The 12164-nt window shown below is 48.7% G+C and overlaps 1 protein-coding gene across 1 annotated transcript in view; it reads left to right on the top strand.

Annotated features, from left to right (window-relative positions):
* The first annotated feature begins 1239 nt into the window (after window positions 1–1239).
* Window positions 1240–12164, top strand: part of B3GALT5 (beta-1,3-galactosyltransferase 5) — a 29073-nt gene continuing 18148 nt past the window's right edge. Inside the window, exon 1 of the mRNA XM_019292945.2 lies at window positions 1240–1309. The gene's annotated coding sequence lies outside the window, so the exon portion shown is untranslated. The remainder of the gene's footprint in view (window positions 1310–12164) is intronic.

Raw genomic sequence — 12164 nt, 5'->3', positions numbered from 1 at the left:
CTGCTCCATCCCTCTGCTCATCCTGGTGCCTCCTCTGGCCTCTCTCCAGCAGCTCCACGTCCTTCCAAAATCATCAGCTCAAGGTGCAGCAGTGGCCAAGACCCAGGGAAATGCACTGTCAGTAGGATGGCAGGGCTTTGCTGCCATATAAACCTAGCTGTGTTGACATCTTGAACAGGTTGTGCAGTCTGGTCTCAGGGAAAACCTGAGGATCTAAGAAATTCAAAGAAAAGAGCAGCTGGAGAGGATGAAACAGCTGCTCCATGAGGAGACAGAAGACTCTTCAATTGGGAGAGGAAGCCAAGGCAACTACAAAAAATCATAAAGATGAATGCAGAACAGTGAGTCAGAAAATCCTGCAACACCATAATGAAAATTAGCAGACACAATGAAATTAATAGAGCAGCTTGAAAGAGCAAGAAGAGAGAATGTTTGTTTTTATGCAGTGAGTCAGGAAATTTTGGAATTCGTCATCAGAGGATGTTATGGAAGCTGACAATGCCAATGAGTCCAGGAAGGGATCAAGCAATGTTAGGAACAGGAGACTCATAAATGGATACTACAGCCTGGAATGTGTCCACAACATCCCCAATCCAAGGAATCACAGATGCTGGGGACTGGGGGCAAAAGGTTTTACATACGTCAGACTTGCCTGTCCCTAAATAGCTTTGCCCATTTCCACTTCCAAAGACTGAGTACCAGATTAGGTGAGCCACTGATTTAACCATTCCTTATGTTCCTGCAGGAGATTCCTCTTCCTGGGGAAAATTTTCCCCATCTTGCCAGCAGCCAAATCAAAGCCAGTCATTGCTGCAGAGGTTTTGAGCAGAAGGCTGGACTTTTGGGAGTGTGATGGACAACATGAACACAGAACTGTGAATCACTCTGGAAGTGTGGTAAATCCAATGTGTGCTGTACCTTGATGTATTCCCAGGCTGCCTGAGCTTCCCGTGGCTGATGAACCACGAGCTCCACTTTTCCCTCCTGAACAAAAACCTGAGTGTACTCAGGACATCAGGCAGGGCACAGACTTTGGGCTTGAAACAAAACCCACCACACTTTGCACATTCTTTTTAAGGCAGAAACACAGCAGTGATCTTCTGGAGAGGGTCTAATCTGGGAAGGCTGGGAGGGAATGTGAGGAATGCTAAGCCTCCCGTGTGGGAGGGACACACTACCCTGGTCTTCAGCTGGTGACTGGGGTGAAACAGCAAACGGGATAGCGGGAGATCCTACAGCCAGCACAGAAATTTGGGGCGTTCCTTGGGATCAGCATGTGCTGCTCATCCTGCCAGGAGAAAAGGAGGCTGTGAGTATGCCAAGGATAAACTGGGGGCCAGCTGCTGCTCAGTGATTTTGGCCATAATGTTAATTCTGCTTACATAAGCTTAATACTTTCTGTAGTAATTTAGTGCAACTGGGCAAAGAATTAAGTCTTCTCTGAACTCCAGCTGAATGAAAACCAGTAGCACAAATTTGTGAGCTGTTGGCTTAAAGGCACTTGGAGGAATACTGTCTGCATTTTTATGTCATTCCTGTTTTACTGGGAGAAGGCAACTGCAGCTGGTTAACACAGAGCACATGGCATTTCACAGGCTCCAGAAACATGTGGATGAAAAATCCTCCCAGTGCACCCCAGTTACACACAAACCAGCAGGCCATTCTTATTTTTTTTTGGTGACACTTTGGTATGTAAATCGTTTTCCTTGGATGATTGATGCTTGAAATTTCTCGTATCCTGAAACAAGCTAAAATTAGAAAGGCTTCAAGCTATGCTTCCTACAGATCCATATATGTCATAGGATGTGGCTGTTGGCACTTTAGGATGATTGATTGTCAAGTTTCACAGGCTGCTGAAGTGTAAAAGAAGTGATTTCAAGTACCATGGCAAGCAACAAAGTGGATAGGGTTAGTCAGTGGTTTGTTTTGTAGGAAAATAAATATGAGGTGCTTCACTGTGTTGCTAATAAATGGTTTGGAATGGCATGTCCAGAAGGCAGCTTGGGCCATGGATGAGAGCACTTCTGAGCCAAAAAACTGTAAGAGGTTTTCTCCTAAGAAAACCCTTCGTGAAATTCATTGGAGAGAAATGAAACTGCTCAGGAGCTTTGCCAGGGCAGTGCCAGCCCCCAGTCAGGGTTTCTGGCCACTTTTCCAGCCACCACATCTGTTCATCCACCTTCCAAGTAATAAAACTTGCTTACAGCCTTCTCTTTAATATGAGAATATCAGCATTAAAGGAGATAAGTCTGTTTGCCTGCATCCTTTGACAACTTCAGGAGGTTGGAAATATGCTTGACATATCATCTGGGAAGCTGAGAACTCAAGAAAGTTTTTTCTTCAGGAAGCAGATTGTGAGTTTTAGGTTTGATGTCAAATATCCTGAAGGATGCTTGTTGTTTCCATCATTGCCAAGCATGAAGCACAGGGAGGGAGCAACAAATCTCAGCTGAGATTAATCTTAGCTAGTTTCTGTCTCCATTTAGCTCAGGGGAAAGTAACTCATTGGTTACTCGAGGTGCAGAGTTGGATGACACAAATCAAGGGCACAGGAGTCCAAATTAGGGGTGGAGAACCATGGTGATGAGTGAGAATTTGGGATCATTTCTGTTGGAAAAGACCCTTGGGATCACCGAGTCCAACCATAAACTTAGCACTGCCAACCCCACCACAAAAAAGCGTCCTTAGGAGTCACATCTTGACTTTTAAACATCTCCAGGGATAAAAGCAGGAAGGAACTGTGGACTCCTTGTCTCAGAGAGATGAAGGATGAATCTCTGAGAACACCTGGGACTGTTTCAGAGACCACAGTTTCTTTGAGGCACAGTATCTTCTCTTTCAGGATGTCTGATTTGTGAGGAATAATTCTGCCACTGGATTTAAGAGAAGTTGAGTTTTGATACCAGCTCATCCAAGCCCATTTATGACCACAGACTATCCATTTAACTTCTTGCACCTTTATTCCCCTTTGAAAGTGAGAAAATATTGCAGAGAATTTGTGGGAATAAAATCAAAGTATCAATGCACCAATCAAGGGATGAAAGCATAACTGCACCTTCTTCCTTTGATAAGATTATTTGCTTCTGAATTGTCCATTCCCCTTTAAAAATGATAACTTTTTCCCCCCATCATATTGATACCTGACAGCTATCACATAAAGAATTCACATTGTATTTTCACTGCTTTCTCACCAAACTCTCCTATTAAGCAGCCTGCAGAAGAAATGGCTGAGAATGTGGCCTGTTTTTTGCTCACTGGATGACCATGAAAGTCTCTTCCAGCCTCAATGATTCCGTGATTCCATGACATTTTGAAGCAGAACAGAACTTATCTGTGTTCCCTGCTTCATTGAAAAAGTTTGGAGCGTATTTCTGAGACTGCAGAGGCTGCTTCCTTATGCACGTAGAGGAAGATGTCACACAGAGTGCCTTCCTGCCAGCTAGCTGGGATTTTGCTGAGAGGTGTGGGAAAAAGCTGTTAGCCCCTCTCCTTCCTCAGCAGTGTAATCCCTCAGGAAAATGTAGCCCCAGGAAAAGAAGCCTGGAGGCACAAAACAATGCAAGAACCTAGAAGAACTTTTTTAATTGGATCTTCTTTTTTTTTTTCTCCTTAACTCTGTAGCACCAGAGTGGAGCTCAGTGGATCAAAGAGAAACCCAGGGGAGATCTTCCCCCTCTCCACAGCTCCCTGATAGGAGGGTGCAGCCAGGGAGGGGTCAGGCTCTGCTGTCAAGGAGCAGGGAATAGGACAAGAGGAAGTGGCCTCAAGTTGCACCAAGGGAAGTTTCGATTGGATATGAGGAAAAATTTATGCAAGGAAAGGGTTGCCAAATACTGGAATGGGCTGCCCAGGGCAGTGCTGGAGTCCCCATCCCTGGAGGGATTTAAAAGCTGTGAAGATGTGGCACCTGGGGACATGGGTCAGTGGTGGCCTTGGCAGTGCTGGGGGAATGGTTGGACTTGATGATCTTAAAAGCCTTTTCCAAATTAACCAGTTCCATGACTCTAAAATCGATACCAGGACACAGCAGAGCTCAGAGTGCACGAAGAGAGGGTGAGGGTGGCTGTTGAATCCAGAGCCCCTGAGCTGTGGGGCTGGGGTCAAAGCTCCGTGGTTTCTGCTCTGCTGAACTCCAGGATGGGATCCTGGCTGGATGCCATTGTCCTGTCAGTTCCAATTTCCAGTCCCCTGCTCTGGTGGGGCTGAGCAGAGGCTGCAGGTGAGCTGGAGCTGTGTGCTGAGCACTGCTGAGCCAGGCTGTTGCCAGCCTTAGCCTTCAAAATCACATTACTCTGATAAAATTTGCAGTCCTGGAGATCTCCAGGCAGCACCAAGCACACAAGCTGCCTTCTTTCCTGCTGCCCAGCCTGTGTTTCCTTACCCCTAACCACAGGGATTTTTTTTGTTTGTTTATTATTTTATTTCAACAGAAGTGAAGCACCTCCACAATAGGCTCCAAATAAATAAAGAAATAAAGAAAACAGGCACATTCTCTTCCCACATCCCTCTGGCTGGGGAGGTGACAGTTTGGGCATGTCACAGCACATGAGTGATTCCCAGCAGTCAGTGATGGAGCAGGAGTATTGGCTCCAGTACTTTTCCATGAGCATTAGAGTGTTGCTGGATTTTAAGGATGGGCTGTGTTGCATCCAGTTGAAATGGGTTGGATAATGCTATCTGTGTGCTCCTAATCAGATAAATCACTGTAAGAAAATTATATTCAGCTTCTGGCCAGCCTCGGGCTGGTTTTGGGGGAGTTGCCAGTGTGGCCTCTCCAGAGACAAATGCAGAAGGTGGAGAAAGCAGCTCCTGGAGGGCCTTGGGTTGCCAAAATTTGGGTGAGGAGTCACCCAGCCATGCTGTGTTGAGGACACCTCCACCTGACCCCCAGCACCGGGAGAGGGGAAGGCTGTGGGGAAGGATGAGGGGTCAGCAGGGACATGCCCAGGGTAGAGAAAACCTCCAAGGGTGGCTCCTGGGGACTGTGTTTCACATCAGCCCCAGCACAGGCTGCCTGTGCCAAAGGAGTTTGACCTGGCAGTGAGTTGAGGAGCATTGCCAGTGTGGAGGAAAACAGGACACCATCCCAGGATGAAGTGAAAGATCCCAAAGTACAGATGTCAGAAGAAATTTGGTGGCATGGAGTCCCAGCATCACTTGCTAATAAGAATTTTTGCTAGAAACTGGGATTCTATCCTCCTAAGATTGGCCCAGGAGGCAGAAAGTTTGTATGCACAGGTTTGTCTCCAAGCCATGGGGAGCTGTAATGTGATGCAGGCATGGCAAAGAGGAATGTGATGAGTAGACGTCCCAAGGAGTTATTTTCAGAAGTAAAGGGGATACTGAGTCACATTGCAAAGCACTGCCCTGGCACCTCCTTTGGGGCAGGTCCTGTGCAATGTTTCAGTCCTGACCAAACAGGTTAAATCCACACTGAGAGATCAGGGAAAAGCCATTCCAGTTATCCAGGTCTTCCACTGTCCAATTTATGAGAGGAGGCAACAGGACCTTGGTTGGTATATTGCAGCAACATTTCCAAATTGGAAATTCCCAAAAGTGGTGGGAAATGAAAGTTGTTTCATACTCAGGAATAGAGAAAACATAAAGCTGAGGAAGAAACAGTCCAGAGGAAGAGGAAATAACATCTTTTTGTCAGCTGTGCACTGCAGTACGGCGTGTCAGGAGGAACATGGACTGTAAAGCAAGGAGAGACAGCAAATACTGGGTGTACAGGACCTGCAGTGTGTTAGAGGCACCTGAAAAGAGTGAATTCAACCAGGGCTAAATGTCCTTAGCCAATTACTCCTCACTCCTGTCCTTAGCAGTGCGTTTTCAACCCGCAGTGATCTTTGCCCGACTGTCACTATTCCAAACCTCAGCATCAACTTCTTCCCTAAGCGACTCCTGCTAAGAACACAGATATTTTGGTGCCTGCCGTCTCAAGGGGGGCGTGTTGAAGTCGTGTCTGCTACAACTCGAACATCAGAGGGCCTGGCAGACACTCGATCCCTGTGGCGTCAGCGGGCGGGCTCGGGAACCTGCTCCGGGATAATCCCCCGGGAGGTGACGAAGCCTCTTTGGGTTACAGACAGACCCCAGCCCGCAGTGCCCGGGCTGGCAGAGATAAAGGTCAGACACTCCTCAAGGGTGCCCTGTCACGCTGTGGGTTTTGTTTCCAAATTAGACGCGGAGCCGACGGCAGAAACTCGGGAAGTTCTTCTTCCCTGCTTGGGGCCATCAGCTGTGGGGTTCTGTCCCTGTGCTCAGGTGAGAGCCCACCTGCAGAGCTGCCCCAGCCCTGGGCCCAGCACAGGGAGGACGTGGAGCTGCTGGAGAGAGGCCAGAGGAGGCACCAGGATGAGCAGAGGGATGGAGCAGCTCTGCTGGGAGGAAAGGCTGCGAGAGCTGGGATTGTTCAGCCTGGAGAGGAGAAGCTTTGGGCTGAGCTCAGTGTGGCCTTGCAGGGCCTGAAGGAGCTGCAGGAAAGCTGGAGAGAGACAATTCCCAAGGGCTGGAGGGCCAGGAGCCAGGGAATGGCTTCCCAGTGCCAGAGGGTAGGGTTAGACTGGATATTAGGGAGGAATATTTTACTGTGAGGGTAGAAGGCACTAGAAGAGGTTTCCCAGAGAAGTTTTGGATGCCCCTGGATCCCTGAAAGCATTTCTCAGTGACACAGATGGCTCGCAGAAAGAAAACCCCAACAGCTGCCTTTTGGTCAAAAACTGAGTCCAGCAGGAGTAAATTTTTTCCCGTGAGTTAGATGAGCTTTTTGTACAAGGCATTTCCTCTAAAGGAGTTAGATTAAAAAAGACAGGTTCCACAAAAGCAAAGCTCCGTGGCCTTCTTATATTTTGCCTGATTTTTTTTTTTTTTAAAAAAGAAGTGTTTCCCCTCTTTCTTTGTGGGCAAGGGCTGGGAGACACCCTCTGTGCTGAGAAGATGCCAAAAAGGGAACTTCTAACTCCTGTAACTCCTGCCCCCGCTACCAAAGCTTGGCCATGCAAACCCAATAAAAGACTCCAGAATCTCCAACTGCTTAAAGATTTGATGGTTTAACATTTGCAGCCCAACTCTGACCGAATCCCTAAAAGCACAGAGGTGATATAGTGGGCAAGAGGAAACAAGGACAGGTACATTTACTGCTCAGCTATGTTTTACTGCCCTGTATGAAAGATTAATGAGCTCTGAACTTGTGGGCAGCCAGTTTTCCTGGCCCAACTCACGCTAAAGAGGAGCTGGTAGGGTGCTGACACCCCCGTGTCTGGGTGAGCACAGCCCACCCTGATCTGGGTGGGTCATGGTTTGGATCTCCTGAAAAAAAGAGGGTTGAGAGGGGGAATATAGACTAGAGATCAGATAAAATGCTTATAAACAGAGCAAGTTGTACTATCTGCAAAGTTTGCTGGGTTTTTTAAAAAAAATTTCTTTTCATAGAGTCACAGAATCATTGAAGTTGGAAGAGACCTTCAAAATCACCCAGTCCCACCATAATCACCCTTAAACCATGTCCCAAAGTGTCACATTCCAACACCTCTTGAGCACTTCCAGAGCTGGCAACTCCACCACCTCCCTGGGCAACTCATTCCAAGGCCTGGCCACTCTTCCAGGGAAAAAGGTCTTTTTCTTACATCTAATCTGAACTATCACAACTTGAGGCCATTTCCTCTCATTCTTTCACTTGAGAATCATGTTTCATGTTTAAAAAATGCCATTCCTGTAAAGTCAGCTGTCAAGGAAGCCCTCAGAAATAAATCTATAAACACTCAGCTGGGCACTGCCTTTGTTGTCCACACCTTGGAGATCATATTTCATGGGGCAGAGTGGAAGAGGGCTGAAGTAAAATACACAAGCTGTGGCCACCCTGGCTGCAAGAAGACCTGAACTCTGTATTTGCTGAGGGTGCAGGGAGCAAAACTGGGGCTCTTCAGCTTGCTGTTTGAGCAAGATCTGCTCCACCAGCCATTTATTTTATTTAGTGACTCTTAAATACCCTCAGGGTGTCGCCCTGTGCAGGGTGAGTGATGCAAGCACCAGCCCAGGGTGCAGGAATGAGGGAGATCCTCTTCAGAACCAGACACTTTCATAGAGGGAATGTTGGTCACACCAACCCCATGGAGCTCCAAGCTGGGCAGAGGGGCTGGAAAGCTGGGAAAGGCCCTGGGGGTGCTGGTGCCAGCGGCTGGACACGAGCCCAGGGGTGCCCAGGTAGGCAAGAGGCCACTGGCCCCTGGGCTGGGTCAGGAATTGTGTGTCCAGCAGGAGCAGGGCAGGGATTGTCCCTCTGTGCTGGGCACTGAGAGGCCCCTCGAGGGCTGTGCCCAGTTCTGGCTCCTGCAGGAGAGCCCTGGAGGGGCTGGAGCGTGTCCAGGGCAGGGAAGGGAGCTGGGAAGGGGCTGGAGCCCCAGGAGCGGCTGAGGGAGCTGGGAAAGGGGCTCAGGCTGGAGCAGAGGAGGCTCAGGGGGGACCTTGTGGCTCTGCACAAGTCCCTGACAGGAGGGGGCAGCCGGGGGGGTCGGGCTCTGCTCCCAGGGAACAGGGACAGGAGGAGAGGGAACGGCCTCAGGCTGGGCCAGGGGAGACTCAGGGTGGACAGCAGCAGGAATTTCCCCATGGAAAGGGAGCTCAGACCTTGGCAGGGGCTGCCCAGGGAGGTTTGGAGTGCCCATCCCTGGAGGTGTCCCAGGAAGGGCTGGAGGTGGCACTCAGTGCTCTGGGCTGGGGATCAAAGTGTGGACTGGATGATCCTGGAGGTCTTTTCCAACCTCAGTGATTCCATGGTTCTGTGTTCCAGCAGCAGGTGGAGGACACAGCAACGGCACCTTTGGCATGGGGGGGCTTCAGCACTGCAGCTCCCAGAGGTCCTGCAGGAGCTGCCTCTCCCCTCTCTCAGGGTCACATCCCCTGCTCCAGCCTGGATCCTCATCCACGAGATCCCTGCCTCATGTACCCGACAAATCCTCCAGCAGCAAAGAAAAAAAGGTTGGAAGCCGTCCATAGAGCAGATGCCAAGTGTGAGCTAAATATCCAGGAAATCGTGGAGAAGATGGACATGTGGTTGACCAATATCCACTGTCATCCACCTGAACACAAAGCCCAACCCAAAACCCAAACAGAAAAAAAAAAAGTATATATTTTAATGTGTAAATATTTAAAAAGCATTGATAAGTATTTGTGGAGCCAAGGGTATTACTCAATTTACAAAACCACTGCAAAAAATGCTCTGAGGGAACAGAAAATTGTGTGGTACAGCAAGTGGATGGAGAACTGTACTGATAAACAAGGCTTTCCCTAAAAAATAGGATAAAAAAGTTATAATTTTATTTCAGATGCTGACAGGGCTATATGCTATAGATCAGTTCCAGATCTAAGAAATAGAATAAGAATATAAATATAAATAATGTAAATATAAACAACAATATAAATAAGTGTTCACTGGATGGCATTTTTTTCTTTGTGAAAAACACTTTTCACTCCTTGGAATTCATCTTGAAGCAGAGTGGAAACATTTCAAAGAGTGACAAAGTCAAAAATATTTCATTTCTGTTGAGCTTTTAGGAGAACTTTTTTGAATTTCCAATTTCTTTGAAGGTAATATTGTATCACATTTCCTCTGCATCCCACTTTATACCAATGCCGTGCCCAGCAGCAGATTAACTTGTGCTCAGCTGGATTTGGAGCCTTCTGCTCTATGCAGGGCTCTGCAGGACATGTGCAGGGCAGGGTGGGCTTTGCTTTTTAAATCTGGAAACTTTGGTATACTTGGTTTCAACCCAAATGACCTGAAACTTCTCTCTTGACAAGCTCTTGTTTTGAACCAGATCAAAAAATATTCTATTTGGATACCTCCCCCTTGGCTTTTGCTCTCTTGCTGGCCCAGAATAGGAACAGGCTGATAATAAATTTTAAAAAAAAGCACATTAAACTCAGCAGCTCAGAAGGATCCATTTGTCAGAGCCATAACGGAGTGAACATTTTTTGGCACTTCAATCAGGCTCCATCAAAACCTCCATCATCTCATGCTCTGCACCAGATAACAGCGCTCAGATCAGTCAGGGCTGAGAAAACATTTGCAGGCAGATAAGGCTGGGAGGGAAGGAGTTTATTAAACCTGGCTTTCAGTTGTTGTTTCCCCGGGATCACATCCGTGCCTGGGTGTTGTCCTTCCCTCAGGAGTTAAGGGGACGAGAGCTCTGCCCTGTCCCCGTGGGGAGGCTGCAGATTCTCGGCTCCCAAAGAGGGTTCCCAGCATGGATTGTTCCGTGCTGATCCTACAGCAGTATTGCAGCACCTGGGCTCCATCCTCTGACCTGCACAGCTCCAGGGTGGCCCCTGACCTTCCCCATGGCTCTTCATGACTGACCCTTTTCCTTTCCCTTTCTCCCTTTCCCCTTTTCCCTTTCTCTTTCTCTTTTTCCCTTTTCTGCTTTTTCCCTTTCTCTTTTTCCCTTTCCCCCTTTCTCTTCTTCCCTTTTTCCCTTTTCCCCTTTCCCCTTTCCCTTTCCCTTTCTCTTTTTTCCCTTTTCCCTTTCCCCCTTTCCCTTTCTCTTTACCCCTTTTCCCTGTTCCCTTTCCTTTTCCCCTTTCCTTTTCTCCATTTCCCTTTATCTCTTTCCCTTTCTCTTTTTCCCTTTTTCCCTTTCTCCCTTTTCCCCTTTTTCCTCTTTCCCCTTTCCTTTTCCCTTTCCCGTTACCCTTTTTCCCTTTCCTTTTCTTCCTTTCTCTTTCTCCCTTTTCCCCTTTTTCCCATTCCCCCATTTCCTTTCCCTTTATCCCTTTCAGTTTTTCCATTTTTCCCTTTTCCCCTTTTCCCCTTTTTCCCTTTCCCTTTCCCTTTCCCTTTCCCTTTTCCCTTCCCTTTCCCTTTTTTCCTTTTCCTTTTCCTTTCCCTTTTTTCCTTTTCCCTTCCCTTTCCCTTTTTTCCTTTTCCTTTCCCTTTCCCCTTTCTTTTCCTTTTTTCTTTTTTTCTTCAAAATGAGCGGACAGGGCAAAAAAACCACAAACACACAGGAAGCCTTCACATACTTCCAGTTAATTGCACAGTGGGCAGGGACCAAAACCAAAATCTGCTTTCCTTATTCCTTCAGGCAGAAGCCCTGGAGTGTGTGATTCGATTATCATCAGTGTAAGGGCAGTGCTCTGTGCCTGCTGGGAGAGAGGACAGCTCTGGGGGGCTCGGGGGGTCACTGGTGCCCAGGGCAGACATGGACACCCTCAGCTGTGTCCAGTCCTCATCCCTCCAGACTGTTCCTCACAGCCAAAGGCTCCTTCCAGGAGAGCTCCAAATGCCACAGGTAGTGAGGGTGAGGTTGTGCTGCACTTTTCTGGTGGCCCCAGCATTTCATAACCTGCACTGTTTACTGAAACAAGCCACACGCCTCAGTTAAAGCCTAAATGGCTCCAAGCCCAATCCCCCTAATGCAAAAGGAGGGATGTGGGAAGCTCTGGTGGCACTTGAGAGCGCCAGTGCCACATTTTCATCCAGGGTGCTCTGCCAGGCGCTGGTCTCGTGCTCAAGGAGGGATGTGGAGCGACGGGAAGAGTTAACGGGACTCAGGCCCTGGAAAGAGCTCAGGACACGGGATGTAATCAGCTGAGATGGCTCAGCCCGGCGAGGGGGATGAGGAGGGAGCTGCCTGCTCTATGTAGGTCATGGCTGAGGCCAAACCTTTGAGCCCTGGCCAGCGTGAGGCCGGCAGGGATGAGGGTGAGGATGGGCTGAAACCCACAGTGCCCTGGCTGCCAGCCCCGAGCACATCCTCAGAGGGCAGGGAGAGCTGAAAGCCATGCAGAGCCAGGGTTCAGCCTGCTCTTTGGGGTGGTGAGGTGGCTTTGGCATCTTCAGGAAGGATATGGGGAAGGAATTGTTCCCTGGGAGGGTGGGCAGGCCCTGGCACAGGGTGCCCAGAGCAGCTGGGGCTGCCCCTGGATCCCTGGCAGTGCCCAAGGCCAGGCTGGACATTGGGGCTTGGAGCAGCCTGGGACAGTGGGAGGTGTCCCTGCCCATAGCAGGGGTGGCACTGGATGGGCTTTGAGGTCCCTTCCAACCCAAATCATTCAGTGACTGTATGACTTATCAATGCACCCAAATATCAAAGGGCAGGTGCCAGACTCTTCAGTGGTGCTCAGCAGCAGGACAAGGCAAAAACTGCAACACACAAAGTTTC

Source organism: Corvus cornix, chromosome 1, assembly GCF_000738735.6.
Source record: "Corvus cornix cornix isolate S_Up_H32 chromosome 1, ASM73873v5, whole genome shotgun sequence".
Classification (NCBI taxonomy): Eukaryota; Metazoa; Chordata; class Aves; order Passeriformes; family Corvidae; genus Corvus; species Corvus cornix.
The sequence above is the reverse complement of the archived record's forward strand: the minus strand, read 5'-3'. Positions and strand labels throughout refer to the sequence as shown.